Here is a 10747-nt window from a genome sequence, read left to right on the forward strand (position 1 = left end):
GGAGCAGCCACTGCACTCCAGTCTGGGCGACAGAGTGAGACTGCAACTCAAAAAAAAAAGGCCAGGGTCAGTGACTCAGCCTGTAATCCCAGTACTTTGAGAGGCTGAGGTGACTGGATTACCTGAGACTGTGGGTTCAAGACCCACCTGGGCAACTTGGCAAGACCTCATCTCTACAATAAATCAAAAAAATTAGCTGGGCGTGGTAGCACATGCCTGTAGTTCCAGCTACTTGGACAGCTGAGGCGGAAGGATCACCAGAGCCCAGCAGGTCGAGGCTTCAGTGGCCGAGAGCGGCCACTGCACTCCAGTCTGGGCTACAGAGTGAGACTCCAACTCAAAAACAAAAACAAAAACAAAAACAAAACCAGATAAACGGGTAAAGAAAATGAGGTATACATTCACCATGGATATTACTGAGCCATGCAAAAGGAAACCTACCATTTGTACCAATATGAATGAACCTGGAGGACATTATGTTAAGTGAAATAAGCCAGGCACAGAGAGATATATACTGTATGATCTCACTTATATGTGGAATCTAAAAGTTGAACTCATAAGAGCAGAGTAGAATGTTGGTTACCAGTGGCTGGGGGTGAGGAGATGTTGGCCAAAGGGTATGGAATTTCAGTTAGGAAGAATAAGTTCAAGAGAGCTATCATGCAACATGGTGACACTATAGTTCATAACAATGTATGGTATACTTGAACATTTCTAAGGGAATAGACTAAGCATTACCACCACAAGGAATGACAAATATGTGGGTAATACATATTTCGTTAGCTTGTTTTAGCCATTTCACAATGAATACATATGTCAAAGCATTATGTTGTACACCACAAGTACATACAATTTTTATTTGCCAATTTAAAAAATAATAATAATTTAAAATAACAGAAGCTTACTTACTAGATGTTGACACTTCCAGTCTGCTTTCCCCACTCAGATCCCACACAGGCAGCAGCCAAGCGTATGAGGTCGAGGCAGAGACTATATAAGCAGTCTCCCCAACAAAATGCCCAACCTTATCACCTTAGAGAGAAGCCCTTAATTACTGAGTACTCCTCCACCCCAAAACACACACACACGTGCACACACACACACGCACACACACACGCACACACATGATCATCTTATTTGATTTTTTGGTGTCTTCCCTGGATAAGAAGACAGGCAAGAATCACCTGTCATTTGAGGAAAGCCTCTACCAAGCAAGAAAATCACCTTGGAAGAAACAGAGGCTGTTCAGAAAGAAGAAGAAGAAAAAAATCTTCGAGAAAAACTATCATTAACATCCTGGCCCGGCACGGTGGCTCATTCTGTATAATCCCAGCACTTTGGGAGGCCAAGGTCAGAGGATTGCCTGAGTCCGGGGGTTCAAGACCAGCCTGGACAACTTGGTGAGATATCGTCTCTACAATAAATCACACCAAAAAAATCTAGCCGGGCGTGGTGGTGTACGTCTGTTAGTTCCAGCTATTTGGAAGGCTGAGGTTGAAGGATCACCTAAGCCCAGCAGGTCGAGGCTGCGGTGGCCATGAGCATGCCACTGCACTCCAGCCTGGGTAACAAAGAGTGAGACTCCAACTCAAAAAAAAAAAAAAATCCTTAGAAAGATGAGAAGAATTATTGCAAAACAAACAAACAAACAAAGGAACTATAAGAAAAATCATTTAGAGAACCAAAATGAGTTCTTAGAAATTAAACATACAATAAACGTAAAAACTCAATAGATTAAGACAATGAAAAAACTGGGAAAAATATTTGCAAACACATAATCTATTAAGGACTTGTATCCAAAATGTACAAAGAACTCTTAAACCTCAATAATAAGAAAGCAAACAAGCCAATTAAAAAATGGGTAAAATGTCGGGTGCTGTGGCTCATGCCTATAATCCCAGCACTTTGAGATGCTGAGGTGAGAGGATTGCCTGAGCCCTCGGGTTTGAGACCAGCCTGGGCAACTTGGAGAGAACTCATCTCTACAATGAATAGAAAAATTAGCCAGGCATAGTTGTGCGTGCCTGTAGTTCCAGTTACTTGCCAGGCTGAGGCAGAAGGATCACCTGAGCCCAGCAGGTCGAGGCTGCAGTGGCTGTGAGCATGCCACTGTCCTCCAACCTGGGCAACAGAGTGAAACTCCAACTCAAACAAAAAAAAAGGGTAAAATACCTAAATAGATACCTCCTCAAAGAAGATATACAGATGGCAAACAAGCAAGGAAAAGACTCAGCATCATATGTTGTTAGGGAACCGCAGATTAAAATAGCAATGAGCCCCCCACCACGTACTATAATAAAAGTATAAAAGAGAAACAAATCACTTCCTCTGGATGAAGCTGGAGGTCATCATCCTAAGTGAACTGGCTCAGAAACAGAAAACCAAACACCACATGTTCTCACTCATACGTGGGAGCTAAACAGTCACAAAGATAAAAATAATAGACACTGGGGACACAAATAAGGGGGGAGGTGGGGAATGGGGTCAGGATTCAGAAATCACCTATTGAGTGCAATGTTGATATAGTGATATGGGGAATAGGCCACCTGAGAGCCAATCCCCACTGCTACCTAATATGTCCATGTAGCAAACATGCATGTGTATTCCCTGAATTTAAAATAAAAACGGGGAAAACATGAAAAAATAAAATAGCAATGAGATACCACTTCATACCTGTGAGAATCACTAGAATCGAAAACATCACAACCAGAAATGCATGTCAAGCTATAAGGCGACAGGAACTCTTAGTCATTGCTGGTGGGAGTGCAAAACGGTACAACCACTTCAGATGACAGTCTGACGGTTTCCTACAAAACGAATCATATTCTTCCCACATGATCCAACAATCATGCTCCTTGGTATTTACCCAAATGAGCTGAAAACATAAGTCCACACAAAGACCTTCACACAAATGTTCATAGCAACTTTGTTCATAGTTGCCCAAAACTGGAAGCAACCAAGTCTTTCAATGGGCAAACTGACAAACAAACTATTACATCCATCCATATAACAGAATATTATTCAGCAATAAAAAGAAATGAGCTATCGAGTCATGAAAAACCACAGAAGAACCTTAAATGGATATTACAAGGTGAAAGAAACCAGTCTGAAAGGCTACATACTGTAAAAGGCATAACCATAACGATGCTAAAAGATCAACTAGCTGCAGTTTGGGGCATAAAGGAGAGAAGCGTTAAATTGATAGAGCACTTTTCTTTAGGGGGTGAAAATATTCTGCATGAAGTGTGAAATAGTTGATACACAGCATTCATTGTCACAGCCTACAGACTGCACAGCACAAAGAATGAGTCCTTATGTAAACGACAGACTTTAGTTAATAATAATACATTAATATTGGCTCACCAATTGTAACAAATATACTACACCAATGTGTGAGCGTGCCCTGTGTTGTCTGTTTAATTTTTCTGTAAAACTGAAACTGCTCTAGAAATAAGATCTATTAACTTTTAAAACAGGGATATACAATTTTTAAAAATAAAAAAAGTGGCCGGATGCAGTAGTTCATGCCTATAATCCCAGCACTTTGGGAGGCCGAGGTGAGAGAATTACCTGAACCCATGGGTTCGAGACTAGCCTGGGCAACCTGGCAAGACCTCATCTCTACAATAAATCAAAAAATAAAAATAAATAAATTAAAATTAAAAAATCATTAGAAAAGAAAATGAAATTGAGAAGCTCTCCCAAAAAGTAGAAGACAAAAACACAGATATAGAAATCAGAAAAAGAAAAGATGAGAAAATTAGAGGACCAATTCAAAGTCCAACATATGACTAATAGGAGTACCAAAAACAGAGTAGATAAAATGTGAGGGAGGAAAATCATCAAAAAATGTCTCATTATATGTTCCTAGAGGTGAAATATATAAATTCTCAGATCAAAGTTTCAGTGAGTACCTTGCGCAATGTGTGGATATAGAACCACATCAAGAACACAAAATGAGGCTGGGCATGGTGGCTCATGCCTGTAACACCAGCTCTTTGAGGGAGATGAGGTGGGAGAATTGCTTGAGCCCAGGAGTTTGAGACCAGCCTAGACCTAGCCTGGTGAAACCTCGTCTCTATAATAATAGTAATAATAATAATAAAGTCCAGGCGTGGTGCCACACGCCTGTAGTCCCAACTACTTGGGAGACTGAGGCGGAAGGATCACTTGAGCCTAGGAGGTTGAGGCTTTGGTGAGCTATGATCCTGCCACAGCCCTTCAGCCTAGGCAACAGAGTAAGACTCCAACTCAAAAATGAATAAATAAGTGGTATACAAAAACATTTTAAAAACAAATAGGAGCCAGGCACAATGGCTTTCATTTATAATCCTAGCTACTTGGAAGCCAGGGCAGGAGCATCACTGGAGGCTAGGAGTGTGAGACCAGCCTGGGTAAAAAGAAATTATCCCTCATGGTGGCACACACCTATAAACTCAGCTACTCAGAAGGCAATGGTGGGAAGATTGTCTGAGCCTGGGAATTCGAGGCTGCAGTGAGCTATCATCATGCCACTACACCCTAGCCTTAGCAATAAAATGAGACCCTGTCTCACGACAAAACAAAAACAAAAGAAAAAACAATAGAAAAATGATATTTATTAATTCCAGAGGAGAAAACACTGTTCAGAAGAGAAAAAGTAACTGCGGTGTAACTCACTTCATAGCTGTGGATAATGTTTACATAACCATAACAACTGTGAATGCTAAAAATGCTCTAACCAAAATTATGACACAACTGTAATGGGAGGATGAGGGACAGCCTGGGAAGTGTATATGCATTTGTGTGTTTGTATGTGTGTTTGTGTGAGAGAGTAAGAAAGAGAGATGGGTGGTGGTGAGGATGGGAGAGGAGTATGTCAGAGACCAGACATTCTTCTTTCACAGTAGGAAGTCAACTGATAAGACTTAAAATGGGAAATACAAAAAGCATCAGTGCAAGTGAGTTATTTCAAAATAATTGTTTAAAAAAGAGTTGAGAGTGATTGTTTGCTTCTGGGGAAAAAGAAATAGTGGGAACAAGGTAAGAAAGCTGGATCTTGTAACCGAATAATTTGTTTTTTAAACTATGTCCATAGATAATTGTGATAAAAATTTTTAAAAAGGAAAGAACAAGAGAGGAAAGAAGACCTACACATAGACAGTGCACCATCTCTGAGCCAGCACTGTTCCAGACTTTATTTCGTTTAATCCCCACATATCTTACTCCTATTATCCAGGTGAGGAAAGAGGCCCAGAAACACTGAAAACCTGCCTGGGGACACACATCTAACAGGAGACTTGCTCAATTCATCCATCTCCCTGCTCCTCCCCCTTTGGGCAGCCCTTACCAACACATTCTTTTTCTTCTGAGTGAGTTCCTCCTAGGAGGAAAGGTCGGGGTTTCTTCCCAAAGACTTCCTCTAGCCCCTGCTGACTCGGGGACATAACTCAGTCAGTGATTTAATTCAATCCAGATGGAAAACTCCACTTGGCTCTTAAAACACACATTTGCAGATAAACCTTGGGAGGTGGAAGACAAGGAAACAGGAGGGTGGCAGAATGTGAAGGCTGGGGGGAATGGGAGAGTCATTTAGGATGAGTTCGACTCTGATGGAACTGCCTGATGGAACTGACCACCAGCCCAGAATCTTAGAGCCAGAGCCACCTGTGCTCCACCCATGCACAAATTCCCTAGACACTTTGGAATGCCCAGTGGCGGGCACTGAGCTGGGAGTTGGGGTACAGGGTAGACTCGAACAAAGTCTGCTTTGAGAGGTTCACAGTCTAGCAAATGAGACAGGACAGCCAAATATTTATCATCTGGTGGGATCTCAAATAAACATTACAGTAGAGGCAGAGACAGAGCACAGAGGAGGACAGCTATGGAGGAACTGGCATTGGATAGGGGTATGAAAGATAAACAGGCTCATGCCAGGGACAGGAGTTGGTAGGAACATATCGGGCAGAGGAAAGAGCAGGAGGTGCAAAGGCAAAGCGACCCGATTGGATGATGAATCATATATGTGGGTGAGAAGGACCCTTAGGGCTACACAGCAGCCCCATGCAGCTCAGAAGAGCAAATGTCAGAAGGTAGGTGTCTGCTCCTGGTCCCTCCTCTTCTGAAAGCCGTGACCTCCACAAAGGCACGTCATCTCTCTGAGTATCAGTTTCTTCATCTATTGATGGAGAAGGTAGCTTTTAAATTTAAAAAAAATGAAAGCAATATATTGCACATTATTTTTTGGAGACCAAGAAATGTTACACACTTGTTTGTGATGAAGCACGAGTTTTTTTGTCCAATTCTCCCTACCCCAATTCACTTTCCCAAGGCAACACCTTTTAACCATTTGTATTTTTATTTATTTAGAGGTTAGCTTCTGTAACTTTCAATAAAATGCTTATGGATCTTGATTTACTAACTTTAGGGAATGAAAAATAATAATTTAATTCACATAAACTCCCTTCTTTTTCTCTTCCTCTTTGTTTGATCCATCAATTTATCACGTACCCATCTACCTATTTATCTATCTATCTACCTATCTTTCACTGGTTACATCTTGACATTTAAATTATATGCTTGTTTTCTATTTTTTTTTTTTTTTGAGTTGGAGTCTCATTCTGTCACCCAGACTGGAGTGCAGTGGCCACTCTCGGCCACTGCAGCCTCGACCTGCTGGACTCCGGTGATCCTTCCGCCTTCCAAGTAGCTGGAACTACAGGAGTGCGCTACCACGGCCGGCTAATTTTTGATTTATTGTAGAGATGAGGTCTCGCCAAGTTGCCCAGGGGGTCTCAAACCCGTGGGCTCAGGCAAGTCATTCACCTCAGCCTCCCAAAGCGCGGGATTACAGGCTGAGCCACCGAGCCCGGCTTCTATTTTTAAAAATGAACTCTTTTCAGTATCTTGACAACTCTATATGAAGATAAGGCTATTAACGCGTCCCTTTTTTCACGTTTTCCCCTCTTATTGGAGCCTCCCATTAGCTATACATTTATTTTTACATTGTCAAGACAGTTAACATTGACATTTTGTTTTTTAATCATCACTATACTTTGTCTATGGGTTGTTTCAAAAAATCAAAAATAGTGTTTACCTTCTTATGACTATGAAACTATAGTTTACTATGTAATCAACAGTATGCTACAATTTTATTAAATGTCTTTTTTTGTTTTTCTTGTCTGTTTTTCTTGGAGTTAATAATTGCCTTTCTTTTTTCTTGTATTGTATTATTTTACCCTAGCTTTAAGTTCTCCCGGTGCCTTTTTTTTTTGAGGGACTGGTTCTTTATTTCAAAAAGACACTTATCAATATGCAATATCAAAACAGGTACACTATTGGTTTCTCTTTCTCCCAATCAGCCTCAAAGAGACCATACCAAAGGAGAGTAAATTTTAAATCAATAAGGTGCAGGATGTACACCTAACAGACTTCATAGTAGGGAAAGAAACTTCAAAGATTAGCACGCTGCCAGCCCACAAACTGTAGGCTCTCACAGCCAGATGGGGTAGCCAGGGCACACCAAACCCAAAGAAGCAAAGTTTTAAAATAATATAAAATTTAAAAAGCTTTGTACATAAGCTATTCAGGATTTCTCCAGCACTGGCTGATACAAAGCACAATGAGATGGCATTTTTAGAGACAGCAGCTTTAGACCCCAAAAAGGGTAATGAGATGAGTTTCATATGGCTAAATCAGTGGCAAAAATTATAATTTTCTTTCAAAGATGCAAGAGAGCAATTAAGTGGTCACCTCAACATAAGGGGCACATGATCCATTCTGTGAGTGGTTGAGAAGGGGGTAGACATAGGTCAAAAATTTGGTCTCAGAGGTCTCACCATCTTAATTGGGTCACTTCTAATGAAAAAAATAAAAAATAAAAATGAAGTTGTCCAAAGATACCTTAAAGCTGAAAACCTGAACAGCACATGTTTGTTGTTGTTTTGGCTAACACCTCCTGGTACCACCTTTCTGGTTTTGCTGGTACTTTGTACAGAGCAATGAGGTTTCCCATAGTGGATTTCCCTGGGCTCTGTTTGGTTCTCAGGAAGGCAGGCCCACACTTTTTTCCCTTCTCCATGAAGAGGGTAATATGTATTAAGCAAAAAAGTCACCTTCCAAAAGAGAAAAAGGGATTCATTTGCTGTTTCAGAGCTGTGGAATTATTTGAAATGTTTTTACCAATGGTTGCTTCCAAACAACAAAAAAGGCAATTACAAAATGTGTACATCACAACATGCTTTTAAAGACATTTTGCATTGTGCTCACATTCCCTTAAATGTTGTTTCCAAAGGTGCTCACCCTCTAGTCCAGCTTGAATCTCTGGGGTGTGGCAGAGACAGTTTGGTGAAAAAGACACAGAGGCGTGGAGGGGACAGCAAAAGGAGAAAGCAGCCTTCCAGTTAAAGGTCAGCTTTGGCCAGCCTGGCCTCAGGCAGAGTCGGGGTCAGAGGGAGGAACAGTGGTAGGGTGGGCCTGGGGTGCTCTACAATCTCATTCAGGTCCAGCAGAGTCTGGTCCAGCATCCTTTGTGTACAGAGGTACTCCTCTGTGGTGTTTATCAGTTTATCTTCCAAATCATCAATTGTCTTTTCCAGCTTGGCTGCCGATCTCTCAGTAAACTCAGCACGGATCTCTGCCTCCTTAAGTTTATCAGTAAGAATCTTGATCTCTTTCTCATATTTTTCTTCTTTTTGAAGTACTTTTCTTCAGCAGCACTCAGATACTTCAGGTTCTGGTCCATCAGTCTGATCTGCTCATCCATCTCTCAGCAACGGGATTCTGCCAGCACAGCTCGCTCCTCTGTGCATTCCGGGTCTTCTTCAGTAGTCACCAACTTATGTGCCACTTCTTCATATTTCCTATCTGCCTCTTCTGAAATGTGCTTAGCTTCTTTGAGTTGGATTTCCTGGAGTTTCATCTTTTCTTCATCTTTTAAGGCCCGATTTTCAATAACCGTCATAACTCTGTTCCTGGGCCCGCCTTTCTCCCTCCACTCCCAGTGTCTCAAAGATAATAGAAGACCTTTAAAATTTCTACAAGACCGGGCTCGGTGGCTCAGCCTGTAATCCCAGCACTTTGGGAGGCTGAGGCAAGAAGATTGCCTGAGCCCATGGATTCGAGACTCACCGAGGCAACTTGGCGAGACCTTACCTCAACAATAAATCAAAAATTAGCCAGGCGTGGTAGCGCACGCCTGTAGTTCCAGCTACTTGGAAGGCTGAGGCACAAGGATCGCCGGTGCCCAGCCGGTCGAGGCTGCGGTGGCCAGGAGCATGCCACTGCACTCCAGCCTAGGCGACAGAGTGAGACTCCAACTCAAAAAAAAAAAAATTTCTACATTGTAAGCTCCACAAAGGTAAGCATTTTTGTCAGGTTTGCTCACTGCTGTGTCCTTAATCTGCTATCTTGAATCTGATGTCAGAATAATTATTTATCTACCTTTCAAAACTGTTTTTGAAACTCAATTATACCAAAACAATTTGTTAAATATCAAGTACTAGATTGGGCACTAGGTGGATCAATCCTGCAATCCCAGCACTGTGGGAGGCCAAGGTGAGACAATTGCCTGAGCCTACAGGTTTGAGACCAGCCTGGGCAACTTGGCAAGACTTCATCTCTACAACAAATCAAAAAATTAGCTGGGTATGATAGCATGTGCCCATATTTCTGGCTACTTGGAAGGCTGAATAGAAGGATCACCGGAATCCAGCAGGTTGATGGTGGGGTGGCCGTGAGCATGTGTGCCACTGCACTCCAGCCTGGGTGACGGAGTGAGACTCCAACTCAGAAAATAAAAAATCAACTACTAGAAACATAAAATTATTTTTATAACATTTATTTGATTTCACTGTTTTTATTTAAATCTGGTAATTCCATCTACTCCCTAAATCTGGTAATTCCATCTACTCCCAGACTAATGACTGACCAATCTTTGTATTCATAATGAGAAGCTTGTTTTCTATATTTAGGCATCTCTGATTTCTAGACCTTCGTAAGCTTAAATGTGCCTCTCTGTAACTTCTCCCCCTTGGACCTAGTTCTTCTTTCTAGGGTCTCAGCACGTCAGGCAGCTCCCTGCTTCCTGGCCCAGTCCTTCAGAGATGTGAAGCCAGCATTATGACACTTTCAGGACTCATCTTCTGCAGAGGGCTCTTCCAGATCCTCCCCTCATCCTCCTATCATGCAAGTCCCCACCTTTCCCCATCCTGACTATGCCACTCAAAGGGTAGTACCTTCAACTACCCACAGACTCTAGACCCATCCAACCCATAATGTGTGTGCAGTTGAGATGGTCCTGTTTTCTTGAATTTTCATGAATCCTCAATCCTTGGAACAGCATGAGCAAGTATAGAAAGTAATGGCAACAATGTCTCCCTTTTATTTAAAATGAACAGACCCTCTGCCTTGGTAGTGCAACCACAACACAGACCCCAGCATGGACCTCTACTCAGAGCAGGTACACATATCTACTTGTGTCCCAAATCCTGACTCAGGGACACAAGCTGGTTGGTGGTAAGGTTTTCATTTGTTTACACAAAGTAGAAAATTGAGGACAATAGAGTGAATGTTCCACAAAATTAAATTTATTTTTATTTTTTTGAGTTGGAGTCTCATTCTGTCACCCAGACTGGAGTGCAGTGGCTGCTCCCGGCCACTGCAACCTCGACCTGCGGGGCTCCGGCGAGCCTTCTGCCTCAGCCTTCCAAGTAGCTGGAACTACAGGCGCGCACTACCATGCCCGGCTAATTTTTTTATTTATTGTAGA

The 10747-nt window shown here is 42.0% G+C and overlaps 1 pseudogene; it reads right to left on the reverse strand.

The window, feature by feature from the left end:
- Positions 1 to 8381: 8381 nt before the first annotated feature.
- On the reverse strand, positions 8382 to 8962 carry LOC103254807 (annotated as a pseudogene).
- Between the last annotated feature and the right edge of the window lie 1785 nt (positions 8963 to 10747).

The sequence above is a fragment of the Carlito syrichta genome, unplaced genomic scaffold (assembly GCF_000164805.1).
Source record: "Carlito syrichta isolate Samal-C Ts95f unplaced genomic scaffold, Tarsius_syrichta-2.0.1 Scaffold71970, whole genome shotgun sequence".
In the NCBI taxonomy this organism is placed as follows: Eukaryota; Metazoa; Chordata; class Mammalia; order Primates; family Tarsiidae; genus Carlito; species Carlito syrichta.